A 9,575-nucleotide genomic window follows, 5' to 3' on the forward strand; every position below is an offset into this window, starting at 1 on the left:
CCCCCTCACCCCATCGTCGCGCGCGTAGCCTAGCTAGCTTCTTGGCCGTCCCGTGAGCTTACTGCCGCCGCGCATCTCGCTGCCGTGGCCAGCGCATGTTTTGGACCAAATAGAGCACACCGGTGTGCTCGTGGAGGTCCGTAGACGCTGCCCAGCTGTCCAGCTTGCTCGCATGCAGGCCGCATCGCTGCGCTCGAGCAAGGCCGAGCTCCGGCCGCCACCCAAGTGCTCGCCGTCGTCGACTCCAGGGTCCCCATGACCTGATGTTGCCTCGCCTGGATGCGCGGGAGCACGAGCTCCCTCCTGGTGCCCTCAGCACGCCCAACTGCCACCCCTAGCGCCACTCCGACGAGCCGCCACCACACTGGTTGGTCGCGGTCGGCTAAACACCGGCGTAACCGGCCATTAGGGCCTAATCACCCCACTAACCAACCCCTTAGGCCACTGACGCATGGGCCCCATGCCCTAATTAACCCCAGCTTTATTTCTGCTTAGAATAGTTATAACCCAACGGGACCCACACGTCAGAGTTGACCATGCTGACATGGTCGTTGACCGGATCCACCTGTCCATGACACTAATTACTCCGGGTCACTGTCCAGCGGACCCCACTCCGTTTGGTGGGCTTGGGAACCCTGCTCACATCGTTTGGGGCCGTGAGCGACACCCCGGCCGGATCTCCTTGCGGATGGAACCCGAATAGGCGATAAACCTGGACTAGAGACTTGTGTGGTTAGTCAGGTCGTGGCCAACTCCCTCGCCAGACTTCCGCTTGAAGGTTGCCGAGATACACGATGTGTACATGGTGGTAAGTGGCGAGAGCGTGTGTGAAGAAGTACACCCCTGCAGAGTTAACATCATCTATTCGAATATCCGCATCCGTGGTAAAGGACTTCTGGGTTTCCTGTACAGTTCATAGACAAGTGAAAGTGGATACTCTAAAATGCGCAAGATAAGCGTGAGTGCTATGGATGGCCTTCTCGTAGGGAGACGGGAGCGGATCCATAGTGGTGTATTGATTGGTGAATATGTGGACTCGTGTGCGCCACCTCAAAAGAGTTACATGCAGTCGTAGTTCAGGATAGCCACCGAGTCAAAGCTGGCTTGCTGCAGTTAAACTCCACCACCCCTTTGTTGATACTGATGCATATGTAGCTAGTTCTGATGTAATTCTTGCTGGGTACATTTGTACTCACGTTTGCTTAATTTATGTTTTTGCAGAGAGACTTCAGTCTCACTAGTAGTTCTGTGTGGACTTCGACGTTTAGCTTGTTACCTCAGCTACGATCTTGTACCCTTGGGAGGGTCTTGTAGTTAGTCAGGCTTCTCAGCCTTTTTCATTGGTAGTTGTCTGTACTCAGACATGTCTATGCTTCCGCATGTGCTTGTTGCTTGTATGACTTGAATGCTGGGTCATCAGACCCATGTTTGTAATATTTGGCTCTTCGGAGCCTAATGAATAAATACTTTGAGTGATAGAGTTATGTTGTGATGCCATGTTGTACCTACACATATCGAGCATATTGTGTGTATGTTATTGAAATGCTTGGTATGTGTGGGATCCGACAACCTAGTTGTTTATACTTGGTAGCCTCTCTTATGGGGAAATGTCTCCTAGTGCTTCCACTGAGCCATGGTAGCTTGCTATTGCTCCGGAACACTTAGGCTGACCGGCATGTGTCCTTCTTCGTTCCTGTGTCTGTCCCTATGGGGAAATGTCACGCGGTGTCTACCGGAGTCCTGTTAGCTTGCTACAGCCCGGATTCACTCGCTGATGACCGACACGTTCGTTGCTAGGTCATGTATGCCTGTCCCTGTAAGTTAGTGCCACTTTGAATTCACGACTAGTCATGTCGGCCCGGGTTCTCTGTCATATGGATGCTAGCGACACTATCATATACGTGAGCCAAAAGGCGCAAACGGTCCCGGGCCAGGTAAGGTGGCACCCGTGGGAATATCGTGCGTGAGGCCGCAAAGTGATATGATGTGTTACATGCTAGATCGGCGTGACTTAGGATCGGGGTCCTGACAGCTTTGGTGTCAGAGCCTGACTGCATGTAGGATTACCAAGCCAAACTGGTCGAAGTTGAGTCTAGAAATGCTTTAGTTATATAAGGGAATTGACTGTGGAAGGGAACGTAAGGCTCTTTTTACTTCTTTACCTTATGCCCTTCTGATCCGAGTCATCCTATCTTTCCTACGGGGTTAAGGAACTAGGCTCTCTCTTCTTTCTATCAGGATCATGTGTTACTAATCCGTAGACTTATAGGATTGATGGATTTAAGCCTCAGTTCAGTTCCTACTACTTCCGTATGTTGACCGTTGATACCGGAACTTTGATATTGTGATGTTGAGTGGTTATGCCACCATTTTGCAGGATGTTTCAAATATTTTTGAGCATTTATAGCCGTTATGCTGTCCGAGTCATCCCAGGTTTCTAAATAGTCTGATGCATTTGCAAATCCCTTCTTCCCGTTTCCGATGTCCTTTTGGGCCAGATTAAGCACACTAAATGGTCTGTTGAGGTACTCCATTGCCTTGACATATATGTTGGAGCTAGTATTATGACCCTAGGCATCCTAGAGAACCACCACTAATCTAGCAGTGCTTTATATCCCCAGTGTGATAATTCTGGCCACCATTCTCGAAAGCATCCCGTGATGTTATTTAGTTAGTAGGCATTCTATTAATGGGTTTTTGAACCCGAGATTCACCCTACTCATTCATGTTGATAGTGTTTGCTAGTTCCTTTAGGATGTTAGTAACCTTTGCGATAGTCCTCAAGGTCCGTAGTATTTCCTTCTTCCAAATACCATGAACTACTTATGGCAGAAGTTCTTGAACCAAAAGATCACAACAAGAGTGATCTTGATGAGTTCTCCATTCTATATTGTGACTCTGCCAATTCTACCTCTCTGCATGGGTTATCCGAAAGAAACCTGTTGAACTTGGTTCGACATACTAATCTATGCATCCACAACTCAGAAAGTTATATGCTCCTTGAGCTGTCCATTTTCAGTTGTATTCCGACCATCATCTATCAGTTGATAGTCAAGAGTAAGTGCATACTCATCGATGCCTATTATTCTTGTGGTCCGTCAAGCCATTATATTACGGAATGACTAGGAGAAACAAAACTCTAGTACCTTATCCATTTCTGGGATTGGGTCAAAGCAATTGTATTCCGCAGATCAAAATGTCACTCCAGATTTTGTTCTGATTCTACCTTGGAGTATTACCATCTTTATATCAAGAATATCATAGAAATTGCACAACCTCTTATGGATTCTTGTCGTAGTGATACTCCTCGCCACCATCATTCATTTCTCGGTCCCGTGTTGCCGCAACCGGAATGCCGACAAGTGAACCATGATGTGTGAAATCAATATTCCGAGCAACTCATTGCTTGGTAGTAAATGGACAATATTCTCATTCTTAGCGTGTTGGTTATTGAATCATCATTCTAAGATAGATTGTGCTTGAGGGAGTCCTGGATTAAGGGGTCCTCGGGCGTCCGGACTATAGTACGTGGGCCGGACTGATGGGCTGTGAAGATACAAGACTAAAGACTCTCTCCCGTGTCCGGATAGGACTCTCCTTGGCGTGGAAGGCAAGCTTGGCATCCTGATATGAAGATTCCTTTCTCTGTAACCGACCTTGTACAACCCTAGTCCCCTCCGGTGTCTATATAAACCAGAAGTCTTAGTCTGTAGAGGCAAGAATCACAATCATAATCATACAGGCTAGACTTCTAGGGTTTTAGCCATTACGATCTCGTGGTAGATCAACTCTTGTAACACTCATATTCATCAAGATCAATCAAGCAGGAAGTAGGGTATTACCTCCATAGAGAGGGCCCGAACCTGGGTAAACATCGTGTCCCCTATCTCCTGTTACCATCGACCTTAGACGCACAGTTCGGGACCCCTTACCCGAGATCCGCCGGTTTTGACACCGACATTGGTGCTTTCATTGAGAGCTCCGCTGTGTCGTCGTCAAGAGGTTCGATGGCCCCGTCAATCATCTACAACAATGCTGTTCAGGGAGAAGTCTTCCTCCCCGGACAGATCTTTGTATTCGGCGGCTTCGCACTGCGGGCCAACTCGCTTGGCCATCTAGAGCAGATCGACAGCTACGCCCCTGGCCACCAAGTCAGATTCGGAAGCTTGAACTACGTCGCTGATATCCGTGGAGACTTGATCTTCGATGGATTCGCACCCACGGCAGTCGCTCCCTGTCACCACGATGAACACGACTTAAATCTGTCATCGGACCATATCCAGGAGATAGCGCCTGCAACTGCTTTGGCCCTAGATCCGGAGTAGATCATGCCATCCAAGGACGGGAGGCTCAACCCCGCCACGGAGGCCGCAGACTCAGCGGCGCTGGAGCCGCACACAGACCCAACCTCAAGTTTGATCTGTGTTACCGGAATCTCGGACACGTTTCTGGTTACAGGTTCCGAAGCATGTGCGTCCGCGCACGACGAGCTTGATCGGGCATCGATCGTCGAATTCAGCTCCGCGGACATCTTCCGGCACTCACCTTTAGGCGACGTGCTAAACTCATTAAAAACACTCTCCTTAGCGGGGGACTCGCAGCCGAACTATGTCCGGTTCGAACTGGAGGCTGATGACGGAGAATTTCGTTTCCCACCCACCGCCCACTTCATAGCCACTGTCGAGGACTTAACCGACACGCTTGATTACGGCTCCGAAGACATCGACGGTATGGACGACGATGCCGGAGAAGAAGAGGCCCAAAATCCGCCGTTTACCGGCCGTTGGATGGCCACTTCCTCGTATGACGTATACATGGTGGATGCACCAAAAGAGAATAGCGGCAATGACAATGAAGATCCAGTTGAGGATAAACCTCCTGAGATACAACCAAAGCATCGGCATCAGCGGCGCCGCTCTAAATCACGCCGCAACAAAGACAGCAACACCAGCACAGGAGAAGATAACACTCTGGACAGCGCCGAAGACAATGAAGACCCCGTTGAGGCAACTTCCGAACAGGACGAACGGGAAGACGGGCAAGTTAGCCCTGATGAACAGGCCATACACGAAGACTCGGAGGACAGTAACTATCTTCCGCTATCCGAGGAGGAGGTGAGCCTCGGCAACAAAGATTTCATCGTGCCTGAGGAACCTCTCGGGCAGGATTGCTTTAAGCCCGACTAATAGCCACTGCAAGGAGCCTAAAAAAGAAGCAGCAACAGCTTCAAGCTGATCAAGATCTGCTCAACGATAGATGGACTGATGTCCTGGCAGCCGAGGAATACGGCCTCAAGCGCCCAGCCAAAAGTTACCCGAAGCGTAAATTGCTACCTCAGTTTGATGATGAGGCGCTGGAGCCCGTACCATCATCGCGCAATGCGGCTGACCGACCACCACGTGGTCGGGACAAAGCAGCAACTCGAGTAGAACACCAGCCCGCCCCACCTCACCGTAAAGGCAGAGATAAAACAGCTCGGGGACATACCTACGACCTGTGGCAGGGCCTGGACAGTAGAGCAGGTCAGAACAGATCGATCTATGGATCACGGGGACGCGACCCGACATGCGACAACGGTTATCTAGCCAGACGCAACAATCATACTCACGCCTGGGCCGAGAACCGCAGACGGACTCCATCCGAGCTACGTCGCGACGTGGCCCGATACAGAGGCGCCGCACGCCCCCTTTGCTTCACTGACGAGGTGATGGATCACAAATTCCCAGAAGGGTTCAAACCCGTAAACATCGAATCATATTATGGGACAACAGACCCCGCGGTGTGGATCGAGGATTTTCTTCTCCATATTCATATGGCCCGCGGTGATGATCTCCACGCCATCAAATACCTCCCACTAAAACTCGAAGGACCAGCTCGGTACTGGTTGAATAGTCTGCCCGAAAACTTCATTGGCAGCTGGGAAGACTAGGAAGAAGCCTTCCTCGACAACTTCCAAGGAACATATGTCCGACCTCTGGATGCAGATGACTTAAGTCATATAGTCCAACAGCCCGGAGAGTCAGCCAGGAAATTCTGGACTAGGTTCTTAACTAAAAAGAACCAGATCGTCGATTGTCTAGATGCCGAAGCCCTAGCGGCCTTTAAGCATAGCATCCGCGACGAATGGCTCGCCCGACATCTCGGGCAGGAAAAGCCGAAGTCCATGGCAGCCCTTACGGCACTTATGACCCGCTTCTATGTGGGCGAGGATAGTTGGCTAACCCGTTGCAATAATAATGCAAGCAAACCTGGCACCTCCGAAGCCAAGGGTAGCAATGGCAAGCCCCGACGCAATAGACATAAGCGTCGAAACAATGGCAACAATACCGATGACACGGTGGTCAACGCAGGATTCAGTGGCTCCAAGTCCGGTCAGCGGAAGAAGCCATACAATAGGAACAATTCGGGCCCATCCAGCCTGGACCGCATACTCGATCGTCCATGCCAAATCCACGGTACTCCTAATAAACCAGCCAATCATACCAATAGAGACTGTTGGGTTTTCAAATAGGCCGGGAAGTTAAATGCCGAAAACAAGGAGAAGGGATCGCAAAGCGAGGACGATGATGAGGAGCCCCGGCCACCGAACACAGGAGGACAGCAGAAATTCTCTCCCCAAGTTAAAATGGTGAACATGATATACGCTACCCATATCCCCAAGAGGGAGCGCAAATGCGCGCTCAGGGACGTCTACACGATGGAGCCAGTCACCCCAAAGTTCAACCCATGGTCTTCCTGTCCGATCACTTTCGACCTCTGGGACCACCCGACTAGTATCCGTCACGGCAGTTCAGTCGCACTGGTCCTCGACCCAATAATTGATGGATTCCATCTCACGCGAGTCCTCATGGACGGCGGCAGCAGCCTGAACCTACTCTATGGGGATACAGTGCGCAAAATGGGCATCGATCCCTCAAGGATCAAGCCCACCAAAACTACCTTTAAAGGAGTCATACCAGGTGTAGAGGCTCGCTATACGGGCTCAATCACACTAGAGGTTGTCTTCGGATCCCCGGACAACTTCCGAAGCGAAGAATTGATCTTTGATATCGTGCCCTTCCGCAGCGGCTATCACGCACTGCTCGGACGAACCGCATTTGCTTGATTCAATGCGGTGTCACACTATGCTTATCTCAAGCTCAAAATGCCCGGACCACGCGACGTCATAACCGTCAATGGAAACACGGAATGCTCCCTCCGCACTGAGGAGCATACCGCGGCTTTAGCAGCAGAAGTACAGAGCGACCTTTTTAAGGAGAACCTTAATTCGGCGGCCAAGCTCCCGGGCACTGTTAAACGAGTCCGGACTACCCTGCAGCAGGACAACCCAGCTCGTCAAGAGCTAGACTAGCAATTTGGCCTCCGTCCCAGCCCCAATAAAGTGGCGGCATTCGTACCGTGCGTACATAACTACGGACTCAAAATACCATGGGCGTAGACGGAGGCATAACTAGCTTGTGACCCATAATACGGCTTGACCGCTCCTGGACACACATACTTTCATTTTTTCTTTTTTTCTTTTCAGGTTTCTTTTCTGCAGGCTTCTTCGGACGACCTGATCATCGGTCCTCTCGACAGGATGGATACACCAAGATGGCAAGAAGCACTGGCGTGCAAGGGAATTTCTAGGTGGTCTCTTTAACGATCACTCTACCTGTTTTCAGGACCCGCAGACAGCTCTCCCTCGGTCGTGGCATGTTAAATAGCCCGGTTGCTTATCGCACCACTTGTACAAATACGCTTTGACGTATTAATCAAACTATAATGGAAATAGTTGGCGGCCCAACTTCTTCGGCATTAGCTTACCACCTCCTTTTCCCCTTTCTTGATAATCTTCTCAAGTTGCACCCGTACACTTTGGTACGCTTTAATCTGCCAGGGGCTTCATTGCGACCCATAATACGGCAACAAAGTCCGAACACTCTTTACAGTACAATTCGGCACCCCAAATTTAGCATTATATGCATTGGCTCGAATCATGTCTTTGGTCAATAGTTGGGTTGCCCGGCTCCTGTGCCTACTACCTTACGTTCCGCTATATCGGCTAGGGTAGTAAAAGGAGAACTACTGCGATTGTGTCCTGGTTTATCCGGATGAGCACCTCAGTAGAGAAAGCCGAAAACTGACTGTCATGATGCGGCGAGAGCCGGTCAGCTCTTCGGAGGTTTCAAATCTTTAGCGATTTTTTCCGCACTGTGTGATGAATCGGCTTTTACCCGATCAGGTGTTTATAGTACCCTAGTTCAGATAGTAGGGGCTGCGCCTAAATTCTCATTGTCAAACTCCTATGGCTAAGTGAGGGTGATAAAGCCACATAGTCCGATTGCCTGGTTCATTGCGCTAAACACCTCCTTGAAGGACCAAACAATTGGATCAAGAGTGTTTAGATTACATCCCGAACACCCCCGTACTACCTACGTGGGGGCTGAAGCCGACGACTGGCCAACTTTCAAAATTTCATAAACACGGCCGCAAAGGAGGTAAAATATTAAACAAGCATTATATTACATAGCCGAACTTGTTTCATAATACAGGGCGAGACAATATGAATATATTCATTCAAAGATTACATCCTTCGTACATTGCTCGGCCACAATGCGGGACCCCTCCAGGACATCGCTAAAATACCGCTCTGGCGTGCGGTGCTCCTTGCCCGCGGGCGGTCCCTCGGTTGCGACCGTGACGGCATTCATCTTCGCCCACTGCATCTTCACACGGGCGAAGGCCATCCGCGCACCTTCAATACAGACCGACCGTTTGATGGCGTCAAGCCGAGGGCAAGCATTGACTAGCCGCTTCATGAGACCAAAGTAGCTGCTGGGTATGGCTTCGGCAGGCCACAACCGGATTATTAAGTCCTTCATGGCCAGTTCGGCCACCCTATGTAGCTCGACCAGCTGTTTTAGCTGATCGCTAAAGGGCACCGGATGTTCTGGCGCAAGGTATTGCGACCAGAGCAGCTTCTCCGTTGAGCTCCCTTCTTCGGCTCGAAAGAATTCAGCAGCATCAGAAACACTGCGCGGCAGATCCGCAAACGCCCCTGGAGAACTCCAAATCTGGGTCAGTAAGAGATACCTCTTCCTCACATACTTGATTTGCATAATAAAAGCCTTACCCACCGCGATCCTCTTGGCCTCCTGGACCTCCTGGAGGGTGCCTTGGGCTTCGGCCCGAGCCTCTTGTGCGCTTTGGCGGGCCTTCGCGAGTTTGGACTCTTGGTCCGCATGCTGGCGCTCCAAGGACTCGTATTTCTTCAAGGCGTCCTGGAGCTCCTGCTGGACCTCCCCAACCCTGGCCTCATGCTTTTTCCGGGCAGCTTGTTCCTTCGCCGCCCTCTCCTCGGCCTCGGCCAGCGCTTTCTTGAGGATTTCGACCTTAGTAGCCGCTCCTACAAATATCATAGCACTATGGTCAGTAAACATCATTTATTCTTTCTGAACATACAGCAAGTCATAACATACCTTGCTTCTCCTCTAGCTGTTTCCTTGCCTGGCCGAGCTCTTCTTCAGCCCGCTCCAGACTCTGCTTTAGTCTGGAGACCTCAGCAGCATGGGAGGTTGCGGCCAGCAACGACG

Source organism: Triticum aestivum, chromosome 2D, assembly GCF_018294505.1.
Source record: "Triticum aestivum cultivar Chinese Spring chromosome 2D, IWGSC CS RefSeq v2.1, whole genome shotgun sequence".
NCBI lineage: Eukaryota > Viridiplantae > Streptophyta > Magnoliopsida > Poales > Poaceae > Triticum > Triticum aestivum.